Source organism: Mastomys coucha, unplaced genomic scaffold, assembly GCF_008632895.1.
Source record: "Mastomys coucha isolate ucsf_1 unplaced genomic scaffold, UCSF_Mcou_1 pScaffold19, whole genome shotgun sequence".
NCBI classification, from domain to species: domain Eukaryota; kingdom Metazoa; phylum Chordata; class Mammalia; order Rodentia; family Muridae; genus Mastomys; species Mastomys coucha.
Window position 1 is genome coordinate 15,602,162 of NW_022196901.1, and position 11,852 is coordinate 15,614,013.

At 43.4% G+C, this 11,852-nt stretch overlaps 1 long non-coding RNA gene across 1 annotated transcript; it reads left to right on the forward strand.

The window, feature by feature from the left end:
- The first annotated feature begins 2,629 nt into the window (after positions 1-2,629).
- On the forward strand, positions 2,630-10,475 carry LOC116097411. The gene is made up of 3 exons (XR_004121410.1): positions 2,630-2,886; positions 9,318-9,496; positions 10,199-10,475. It is a non-coding gene; the product is annotated as an uncharacterized LOC116097411 (long non-coding RNA).
- The last annotated feature ends 1,377 nt before the right edge of the window (positions 10,476-11,852 follow it).

An 11,852-nucleotide genomic window follows, 5' to 3' on the forward strand; every position in this document is an offset into this window, starting at 1 on the left:
AAAAAAAAAAAAAAAAAAAGGTTTTGTTTTTATTTTATTTTTTTATTTTTTAGAGGCAGGTTCTCTCTACATAGCCCTGACAGTCCTGGAAATCACTATGTAGACCAGGCTACCCTTGAACTCACAGAGATCTACCTGACTCTGCCTCCCAGTGCTAGGATTAAAGGCAACCAGACCCAGCAAATGTAATAAAAAAAATGCTTTTAAACTTTTATTGAGCCCGTTATGATGCTACCCTTTACATATACAGTGACAAGCTAATGAACGTGCCCCTGGGCTGGGGAGGTAGAGCATGCATACAGAGTGTTTGTGGGTGTGGGTGTGGGTGTGTTATAAAGGAAATACAATTCTACAGTAATTATTCAAGCTACTTTAGAGTAGAGCAGAAGCAGGTATGACACATGCCTGTAATCCCAGCATCTGGAAAATGAGGCAAGAAAATCACTGTGAGCTCTAAGTGACCAGTGCATTTGCTGAAGAGTTTTTTCTTCCACAGTTTCACCTTTGTTCCTTTGTCCTGATCATGGATGGGTCTATTTCTGTGCTCTCTAGTAATTGATTTCTTTCTCCAGTACCACATTGTCACGATTACTGTAGTTTGACAAAAAATCTTAACGTCAAGTACTGTCAGTCCTTTATATCTGTCCTTTCCTGTTGTTTGTTGAGACAGAGCCTCTCTATGTAGCCTTAGCTGACCCAGAACTCACTGTGTAGACGAAGCTGGCCTCTAGCATAAAGATGTACCTCTGCCCTTTAAGTGCTGTGATCAAAGGTGTGTGCCAGCGAAGTTGGCTCAAGTTTGTTCTTGATTCTATGTGAGTTATTAGGGTTTTTCCTTCTTCAGATACATTTGAAATCAGCTTGGAAATGATGGTGTGCACACCTTTAATCCAGGCAACTTGGAAGGCAGAGTCAGGCAGATCTCTGAGTTCAACGCCAGCCTGGTCTACAGAGCAAGGCCAGGGCTACAAAGAAAATCTCTGTCTCAGGGGGAAAAAAATGAAGTTGGTTGGTTAATATCCACAGAATAATTGTCTAGTTTACTTGGGGTTTTACTGAATCTGGAGAAGAACTAACAATGTCAAGCCTTCTCATCCATGAACATTGGCTACCTGTTCATTTAGTTCTTTTAATTTTTGTAATTTAAATTTTGTAATTTTTCTTGGAAGATATTATAGAAATTGGTTGGATTTATACTGTAGATTTCATATTTAGAATAATAAATGGTATTATGTTTCTCATTTCAAATTCTGTATGCTCATTTTGCTTTGCTTGTATTTTGTGTGTTTTATATCTTGAGACAGTCTCATGTACCCCCAGGGTTGCCTTGAATTTGTGGCTGTGTACTGAGGATAAGCTTCCTGCCTCCACCCCCCAAGTGCCAGAATTGCAAGCAAACACCATTCTACCATACCCACCCCTGCCCCGGGTTGTTCTTTTAACATCTTTGTTTGGCCTGGAATCTGGCCTCTTTTTCTCCTTCCTGAGTGCCGGGTTAGAAGAGTGTGCCCGCAACACCCACCTTTCTTTCAAAGAAAAGCTTATTTATCTTGATTTTGCTTCTATGTTGTAAAATCTTTTCAGAAGAAATACTCAGTAATCTCAGTATTTAAGAGCCTGAGCTGGAAGATTAGGAGCCAGAGGCGGGGAAAATAAAATCTAAACTAACCTAGGCTACATAGTGAGACCCTGTTTCAATAAAACAAAACAAAAAGAGATACATAGTGGGAAAGAGTTACACAGCGGTGGATATCCACACTGCTTCCTGGCCTCTTTCCTCTACCCTGTTGACTTTTAAACCCTGAGACCAAGTCAGTGATCTTGTTGACTCCTTGTGACTTTATTTAAGGTGCTAATCCCTTCAATTTTCTAAAACCCAGGAGAAACTTTTAAGTAACTTTCCAGCACTTAATTAAATCCCTAGGTAAAGGGTAGGAATTTTCTTTTCAGATCTTCAGAATTTTAGATCCTAGGGTTTGTTAGGGACCTAGGACTATGAAAGCAAGGTGGACACTACTGCTTTGCTCACGTGGAGAAGGAGCCCAGAAGGTAAGCAGGCCAATCTTTACCTGAGCACTCGGTTGTTTCAGGTCTGTTTTACCTCCCTTCTAAAGTGTTTCTCCTCACCGAAGAACTCTGCCGCAGTTGTGAATGACCTTCATAAAATATAAAGTAGATCCTGTTTCTGATTCCCTCCTTATACCTGTCCTTGGCTTCCTTGCTCACCTAGACTTACAGGTTTTGAGAGAGGGTTTCTATAGACAAGCTGCTCCTCATACACAGATACCTCTGGGATGGCTATTATGTACCATGCATCGTTCACACAAAATAAAGGGAACTGGGGCTGGAGAGATGGCTCAGCCATTAAAGGCTAGCCAGGCTCACAACCAAAAATGTAAAAGAAAGGTTCTGTTTGTTGGTTTTTGTTTTGTGTGTGTGTGTAATCTGTTCTTCAAACATTTCTAGATCTTTCCTACTTTACAGCCTGCCTTTTGTTTGTTTGGCTGGTTGGTTTGTTTTTGGTTTTGTTTTTTTGGTTTTTCGAGACAGGGTTTCTCTGTGTAGCCCTGGCTGTCCTGAACTCACTCTGTAGACCACGCTGGCCTCGAACTCAGAAATCCACCTGTCTCTGCCTCCCAAGTGCTGGGATTAAATAAGACATGTGCCACCACTGCCTGGTTTACAGCCTGCCTTTTAAGGCTGCCTGAAATGTATAGGGTTTTTGTTTTGTTTAGTTTTGTTTTAGATTTTGAAAACTTTTATGTTTTATGTTTATGTTCTCTCTTTTGCACTTTGAAAACAGGATTTCATGAAGCCCAAGCTGGCATCAAATTCAATATGCAACCAAGATAACCTTGACCTGGCCTTCCTACCTCTACCTCCCAGGTACTTACTTTACAGACATGTACCACCATACCAGTTAGTTGTATGTGGTGCTGAAAAAGGAACCTAGAACTTCAAACATGGTATGTGAACATTCTGAATGAGCTATATCCCTGGGCCCCTTCTATGTTAAATCATGTTAATGGCATTCTATTACAGTCAGTCTTGAACCAAAGACATAAACATATCTACAATTTTGAAAACTAGAGGAAAGAAGCATTATGGTTAAAAATCTTTAATCATCCCACATGGAGATATATCCATTTGTCTACTTGTACTTTGAAGCATCTGTATTAGGTGTGTATTAAATGTGTCAACACAAAAACTACAGCTTAAAAGGGACAAGGGATAGTTTATTCTGAAGCCATTTTGAGTGACTATGGCCTGGGAACACAAATTTGGATCACCTCAAATTTTATGTCGCAGTGTGGAAGCACTTTTGTAGTTTTACAGAACAGAAAAGCCACAAATCGAAGCAAGTCAAAAATACATTCGTGGGTATACCAGAGAGGCAGATATAACCAGATGCTATTTGATAACGTTCTTAGTGTGTGCATTAGAGAAGGCAAAAGTCTGCTAAGATAAATAGAATTTTTAAAAATTCTATTAGTCACAAGGTGTTAGTTCTGACACAGAGGTGGGCAAGAAATGTCTGTCCCAGTGGGCTAGAACTGGCCCAAAACACGGTAATTTGCCTCTGGATCTGCAACATTCCAATCTCCACAGTACTGAAATTCTAATTGGCTGATCAGTCTCTGCAGACACAGCTTCTTTTCAGATATTTTTGTGTAGAAATATCTATGAGGGGGCTAGAGAGATGGCTCAGCGGTTTAGAGCGCTGGCTACTCTTCTGAAGGTCCTGAGTTCAAATCCTAGCAACCATGTGGTGGATCACAACCACCTGTAATGAGATCTGATGCCCTCTTCTAGGGTGTCTGAAGTCAGCTACAGTGTACTTACATAGAACAATAAATAAATCTTTAAAAAAAAAAAAAAAAGAAGAAGGAAGAAAGACGTGTCTGTGAGGTCTCAGAACCATGCTTTTAGATCTTAATGTCTAATAGTAAGGTTGTACCCAGGTAAGAATCATTTTCAGTGTATCTTGATTAAGTTCTATTGCATCAGAGTTTATATATACACATACATGTATGTGTCCCACAGCAGAATGGGAGTGAAAGGAGAGGCAACGCCATTAGGAGTAAGGTTTTGTTACTTTTAACCTGGGTCTGCAGAGTCCCATTTGACAGTTGTTGTAGGTGGCCTGCTTCTTTCTCCTTCACAGAACCTGTCTTGCTAGGCTGGTCTCCATCTTGCAGTTAGGTCACCAGTGGGACAGAGACTCATCCGTGTCTCTAGTCATCAGTTAGGATATGGCAGCTTATTCTCAGCAGTCTGAGGTTGAGGGCAACATGGCCTCCAAGCTGGGATGCCATCCGTAGTCCAGCTGCAGAGCAGATGGCAGCGATGAGGTTCAGGACAAGGAGGGCGCTGATCTCACCTCACCTAGTCAGCTTTGTTACCCGCTTTTGTCTTGTCTCCTCCCAGGATCCTGATCTCTACCAGGCTGCTCCAGACTATCTTACTTGTATCTTACAAATTTCGCTGCAGGGCAACCTTTGGAGGCCTACAGCTCTTATTGCATGCTTATTTTCTGCTCTGTAAAGTTGTAATCACATCTTTACTGTAACTTAGTCATAGTCGCTGGTCTTTTATGAGTTTTATGAGGAGTGCGGCTATTACTGTGATCTAAATTTTAGAATATTTTCAATTTCTTAGTTTGTAAGGGCCCAAGAATTGCCAAAGAATGATACTCTGGACTCAGATTCGTGTGTAAACGCAGTGTTGGACTCTGCAGAAGTCCATGCTGGAACCTCCCATTACCAAGACAGAGATAAACCAAGTGATTTAAAGTACATTAGGGGATTCCCAGGGGAGGTGACATTTACCTTGCTCAGTCTCTAGGGACATTCCATTGCTGGGGTGTAGGGGCTGGAAACTGTTGCTGGGAAGGTCTGGAAACTGCTGCTGACCCACATTATCCTTGCCTCAGGCCAGGTGGCAGGCCTGGACTTGCCAAGTTCTCGGAAACTGAGATTTAGGCCTTGTCTCCTGAACTGCTAGTCTGAAGCCTGTCATGGAGTCAGCCTAGCCTTCTCAATTACTGCTCTATCTCTGTGAAGAGACACATGACCAAGGCAACTCTTATAAGAGAAAGCAATTACAGTCTTAGAGGATTAGTGCATGATGTTCATGGAGGAAAGCAGCCAGGCATGACAGACACAGTAGTAAAGAGCTTTACATCCTCATCTGCAGGCAGCAGGCAGGGAGAGGGACTGGACCTAACCTGGGTTTTTGAAACCTCAAAGCTCACTCCCAGTGAGCTCCAACAAGGCCACACCTCCTAATCCTTCTCAAACAGTTTCCACGCCCTGGTGATTAAGCATTGAAACAAACAAACAATAAGAATGTTTTTGTTTGTTTGTTTTTTCGAGACAGGGTTTCTCTGTGTCCTGGCTATCTTGGAACTCACTCTGTAGACCAGGCTGGCCTCGAACTCAGAAATCCGCCTGCCTCTGCCTCCCAAGTGCTGGGATTAAAGGCTTGTGCCACCACCACCCAGTTTGGGGGGGGGGGGCATTCTTATTCATGTAGCAGCTTGTGTTCTCATGCTAATTGTGTTACCAAAAAAAAAAAAAAAAACCTGTTTGCTGTGTCCAGCACTTAGGCTAAAGGAAGCCTGCCCCCTGCTGGCTCTTATTGGGAAATAAAGTTGCCACTGCCCGTAGCTGGGCAAAGACAGAGGCAGGACTTTTAAGATTGCCAGGCAAGAAATGCAGGGGAGGAGAAGAATGAATTCTGCTGTGAGAGGGGTGTAGGATGGACCACACCATGGTGAAGAACTAAGAGCCCACCACCAACATGTAAAAGAGTCAGGGAAGCAGCCCCAGGGACCACTCCCCAATTTGGGCCTGGGGCAGCAAAGATAAAATGTAGATTTAGAAAGTGTTAACTAAGGCACACTGGAGGGGAATGTGTGCTAGCTGAGGGGAGGTTTGAAGTCCCAGTCACTGAGCTAGTCAAGGCATATCAAAATTAAGCTGAAGTGTGTGTGGTTAGAGGCACAGTCATTCAATGAACCCGCCAACTCTCTCCAGCCAGGATGAGCCACAGGGCTCCTGCCGGGTGTTCTCATCTCAACTCAGCAGTCTCTCAGCCCGCCAACTCTCCGGCGCCCCTACCCCTACCCTCAGCTCCTCTCGATACCACGCAACACCCCACGCACCCCATTGTCAGCTACCTCAACACACATTTACCTGGTAGAATCAAAACTCTTTTTTTGTTTGTTTGTTTTTCGAGACAGGGTTTCTCTGTGTAGCTCTGGCTGTCCTGGAACTCACTCTGTAGACCAGGCTGGCCTTGAACTCAGAAATCCGCCTGCCTCTGCCTCCCAAGTGCTGGGATTAAAGGCATGCGCCACTACCGCCCGGCAGAATCAAAACTCTTAAAGCTTATAATTATGGTTAACCAATCAGATTTATGTATGAATAAAATCACAGTTTACAAGATGCCAATACAATAATTTCAAAGCCAATTGATAATGATAAAAGCTTTATCCCAATTATTTTAACCTTATGATCTCAAAACAGTGGCTGATTCAAGGCATGCTGGTTCACATCTGCCTCCATTCTTCTTCCTCTCCCTCCTACACTCTGTGGCTCTACACCTCATAGCTCCGCCTCCCTTTTCCCTGTCCAATCACAGGTCTCCTGCTGCCCTAATATGATTGGACGGGGAAAATCCAGCAACTACAGAGTGACTCCTGGACTCCAGCAAGAGTTCTCAGACGCAGAAGGAGCCTGGGACTTAACACCGTGGGGGAGGAGGGGTCTTGCCTCGCTTGTTTGAGGACCTACTTTTGATACCTAATACTGAAAAAGAAAGACAAATGAACAGCCGGGCAGTGGTGGCGCACGCCTTTAATCCCAGCACTTGGGAGGCGGAGGCAGGCAGATTTCTGAGTTCCAGGTCAGCCTGGTCTACAGAGTGAGTTCCAGGACAGCCAGGGCTACACAGAGAAAACTTGTCTCAAAAAACCTTAAAAAAAAAAAAAAGAATCTCCTAAAGCTATAACTATTTCAAGAAGGCAGAAGAAAGTAAGAAGGTTTCAGTCATTACTTCCGACTGAGCCAAGAGCATCCAGGTCAAGCCCAAGGAGTAACATGGAGCTGCTCTAGTTATTCTTGTGCTGCTAAGGAGCACACCCAGGCTCTTAGACAGTCTATGCCCATAGAGTTCCACCTGAGGCCCCATTCTAAATATGAGATCAGTAGGACCCCAAGCTGGAGCAGACTCAAGCCTTAAAGGCACTGGATCCTGGCTGTCCCCAGGGGGCTGAGATAGCATTAAGCAGACAGACTGCTCTAGTCACTTGGGAGTCATTTAGGGGAGAGGTTACCACACTCCAGGGTTAGGCCTCAAGGCCTGGGGTAGTTCACAGGTCAACACAAAGAGACTCTGTGTCATATCCCCCACCCCCACCCCCGTGTATTTGTTTGTTTAGGTGTTTTTTGTTTTATTGGTATTTGTTTTGACCTTTGTATTGAGAGAGAGAGAGAGAGAACATAAAGTTGGGTGGGTGAAGAAGTGAATATGTAGGAGAGGAAAAAATATAATCAAAATATATCGTATGAGAAAATTATTTTCAGTAAAAATTGACACATAAAGAAAAAAGCAATTGTCTTTACAGCTGCACCTGCAGGGCCTGGAAAGCCAGTGTCCAGTGGAGAGCCAGAGAAGGGATGGGTAAGCCAGTGTCCAGTGGAGAGCCAAAGAAGGGATGGGTACGTGTAAAACACATTGGATGAAATGCTCAGCCGACTAATAATCTCATTTAAAGTAAGAAACTGAAGACATCATTGGCTCCTTCCTCTAATGGCTTTGTCATAATGTGTCTTGTTTTAAAAAAATAAAACTCTAAGCCAAAACCTAGCAAAGCAGGAAGCCCAGCTGCTAGTGAGACTTCACCAAAACTCACTCTGACTCTGTGTTGATTCACAGTTGGTCTGAGGACCTATCAGAAGCATCTTCATTTTCTAAATTATTTCTATCTGCTTAAATATAAAGGCGAATAAAGTTGTTTCAATAATAACTCTGTACAGAATCTCATATTATAAGTCTGTAAGTTTCCAAAGTGCTTTTTAGTCTAAGGTTCCCATCCTTAGTCTGGACTTCCCGTTGCTAAGTTTTATGGATTTTCTTTTTCCTCCTTAATCCCATAATTTACCTCTGTGTTTACCTTGAGCCTTGGATTTTTCTTACATACAGCTAACTCATCTGGTTGTACCTGAGCCTCTCGAATTTGACGCTACATGCCCGGTTCTTTCAGCACTAGTCAGGACTCTAATTCCACAAGCCTTTAATCAGGGTTTGTTCTCTGAACCCTCGCCAAGTCTCCTTTTCTCTTTGTACAGCATGGCATGTAAATTGGAAAATGCAGTTTGTTCCAACTGAAGCCTCTCCAATGTGCAGTAAAGCAACGGCAGTCACCTCTCCCTTTCACATGTGTGCTCAGCCCAGCCTAGTAGAACTGCCTCTTCTCTCAAGGTAGAGAAGACCATCAACCTAACACCAAGCATTGGGTCTCACGTGGCTCTGTTTCTCATATTGCTGTCTTAGCTGATATTTCTGCTTACTTTCTGCAGGCAATACAATGAATTGTTATCACCTTTTTTTTTTTTTTTTTTTTTTTTTTTTTTTTTTTTTTTTTTTTTTTTTTTTTTTTTTTTTTTTTTTTTTTTTTGAGAAGACCTGGTTTCTTTGTATACCAGTCCTGGCTGTCCTGGAGCTCACTTTGTAGACCAAGCTGGCTTCCAGCTCACAGAGATCTGCCTGCCTCTGCCTCCTGAGTGCTAGGACCAAAGGCATGTGCCATAGGTAGCACGAGCACTTAAACTTTAAATTCATAGAAAGGACTTCTCATACACATCTTTAAAGATTGCTCCATAAACTGTTAGATCTGATTGCTTGTCTGATTTAAGCAAGCAGTGTTAGATGCGAACAAAGAACTTGGCCAGAAGATTCCCTCCCACTAAGGTGGGGTTTATGGAAGCAGCCCTTCATGTCTTTTGGGTTCCCTTTTATAGAGAAAGGTTATATTTAATAGAAAACAGCTGTTAGCAGAGGAGTGGGGGACTCGGGGCTCGAGGCTGCCTGTGGGTAGATAACGGCAAGAATACATCCTGTGAGGGGGATCATTGAAGTGTCCAGGAGATGAGCAGTCATGGGGTCTCAAGTTCAGCACAGGTGAGAAACATGATTTGCAGGATGCATTATTACACTTAGGAAACAGAAATGTATTCTTGTAAGGTATGGAGAGTTAATAACATGTTATACCATGGCTCCTTAACAAGAGTGTGGCTTCTGTTTGCTTTCAGAGAACAGCATGGTGGACAACATTAAATATGAATGGAGTGCTGGGGGCTTGGGAACTGAAGCTTGGGTGGCCTGCAGAGCTAGCCAGGTGGAAACTGAGATAGGCTCATTCAGATGCAAAGACTGCCAAGGCTGCACACAGCCAGGCTGTCTTTGAAGAACCTTCCTGAAGGACGGAAAGGTAAGTGGAGAATGGGGACTGGCTTCCAGCAGGTACATGGCAGGCCGGCCATTGCCCTCAGACCATGGCTCAGATTCCTGCTTTTGGGAGGGTTCTTGGTGTTTGCCAGGTTCTAGGCACCGGCCTCGTTCTCCAACTGGAAATCCACTGATACCTCAAGTAATTCTTCAGCAGTTGGGTTAGCTTAAACTGTGTTCCAGGGCTTGGAACCAAGAACTGTGGCAGAAGAAAGCAAAGGTAGTTGGCTCTACTCCTCTTGTTAACTCTTTCAGAAGCTGGAATCATAAGTAAAGATTAAACACTGGGTAACAGCCACGCAGTGGTGGCACTCTCCATGCTAGAAGGAGAGGCCCAACTTATCCCCTGACCTCCACATACATGCACACACATAAACACAATACATAAACATATATCAGCATGACTAGGAATAGACAGCCAGTGATAGGCCATTTGTTCAAGGCCCTGGGTACATCCCCAATAACACACAAAACAAATCAAAAGAAAACAAAACACTGACTTTATGACATATATTCCTATCTCATAACATTTCTCCAAATATTGTTTTGTCTTCTTTCTTCTGGGATTTAGGATTGAACCCTGGGCACACAGTCTGTATTAAACTACATTGGGAAGTAACTATCTACTTGAAGAATAAAATCAGATGATTTTACAGTTGAAATTTCTCTCCTTTCTCGTTGTGAGGTGGCATGCAGTGGTTGGTTTTTGCCAGCTTGACACAAACCTAGACATGTCTGGGAGAAGGAATCTTAATTGAGAAAATGCCTTCATAAAATTGGCCTACAGACAAGTCCGTGGGGTATTGTGTTGATTAATGATTGAGAGGAACTGAGCAAGCCAGGAAGATCAAGTCAGTAAGCAGCTCTTCCGTGGCCTCTGCATCAGCTCCTGCCTTGCTTTCTGCCCTGATTCCCTCAGTATTGTGGAACTGTAAACTGAAATAAACACTTTTCTCCCTCAATTGGGTTTGGTCATGATGTTTACCATAGCAATAAAAACCCTAATTAAGCCAGGCAGTGGTGGGGCATGCCTTTAATCCCAGCACTTGGAAGGCAGAGTCAGTCAGATTTCTGAGTTCGAGGCCAGCCTGGTCTACAGAGTGAGTTCCAGGACAGCCAGGGCTATACAGGGAAACCCTGTCTCGAAAAACAAACAAACAAAAACACCTAATTAAGACATGGCACAAGGGGGCTGAAGAGATGGCTCAGTGATTAAGAGCACTGACTGCTCTTCCAGAGGTCCTGAGTTTAATTCCCAGCAAACACATGGTGACATGGTGGCTCACAACCATCTGTAATGGGATTCAATGCCAGCTTCTGGTGTGTCTGAAGACAGCTACACTGTATTCATATAAATAAATAAATCTTAAAAAAAAAAAATGGGACAAGTTTTCAATCCCAGTTAAACAGCTCAAAGTTGGGAATTGAGTAGAGGCAGGCACAGCCTGGTCTACACAAAGTTCCAAGAGTCAGACCTACCTAGTGTCTTAACAACAACCAACAAATGGAGAGACCTCTCCATGCTGTCTCAGGATCCCAGTTTGGACAGGCTGTCGTGATGTTATATAACAGAACAAGTAAATTTGAAATGAGTCTTTCTTACTATCTATAGGACAATATGACAAGTAATCTCCCATGCTCCTCTGGAGACAGGAAAAAAAACAAAACAAAACAAAAGCCAAACCAACAATAACAAAGACCAACCTCTCCTAACTGGGCTGGAGGGATGGCTCAGTGGTTAAGAGCACTGACTGTTCTTGCGGAGAACTTGGTTCTGAAGCCCACATGGTAGCTTACAAATGTCAGGAATTCCAGTGCCAAGAGATCTGACACCCTTTTACGGCCTCTGTAGGTACCAGGCACACCTGAAGTGTATACACAAACGTGGGGAAATCACTAATACATATAAAAATAAGCAAATCTTAAAAAATAATAGTAATTAAAAAAGAAAAAGTTCCTAATAGCTGTTTGAGGTGTATATAGTTTGATGATATATGCTGAGTGTGGAAATGGCTTTCCATGCCAAAAGTGACTGAAAACCCATGACAGGCTCTTCTGGGATGTTTTTACTCCTTTCTAGTACCTGAAAAGCACCCCTGCAGTTCTGAAACTGGCCTCTGCAGGCTTGAGCTAACCCCAGAGGCAGACCGCAGTCCTCCCTCGCATCTGGCTCCGGTGTGGGAAGCAGGAAGCACAATGGGCCCTCCACGAGGCCTCACGTCCATGAGGCATGACCTTTTTGCTCCCGCTCTTATTCTACAATTAAGGCTCTTCCCCTCTTTAGTGCTCAGGTCTGAACCCCGAGGATTGTGCCTGTAAAAAGCAAATGCTCTCCCACT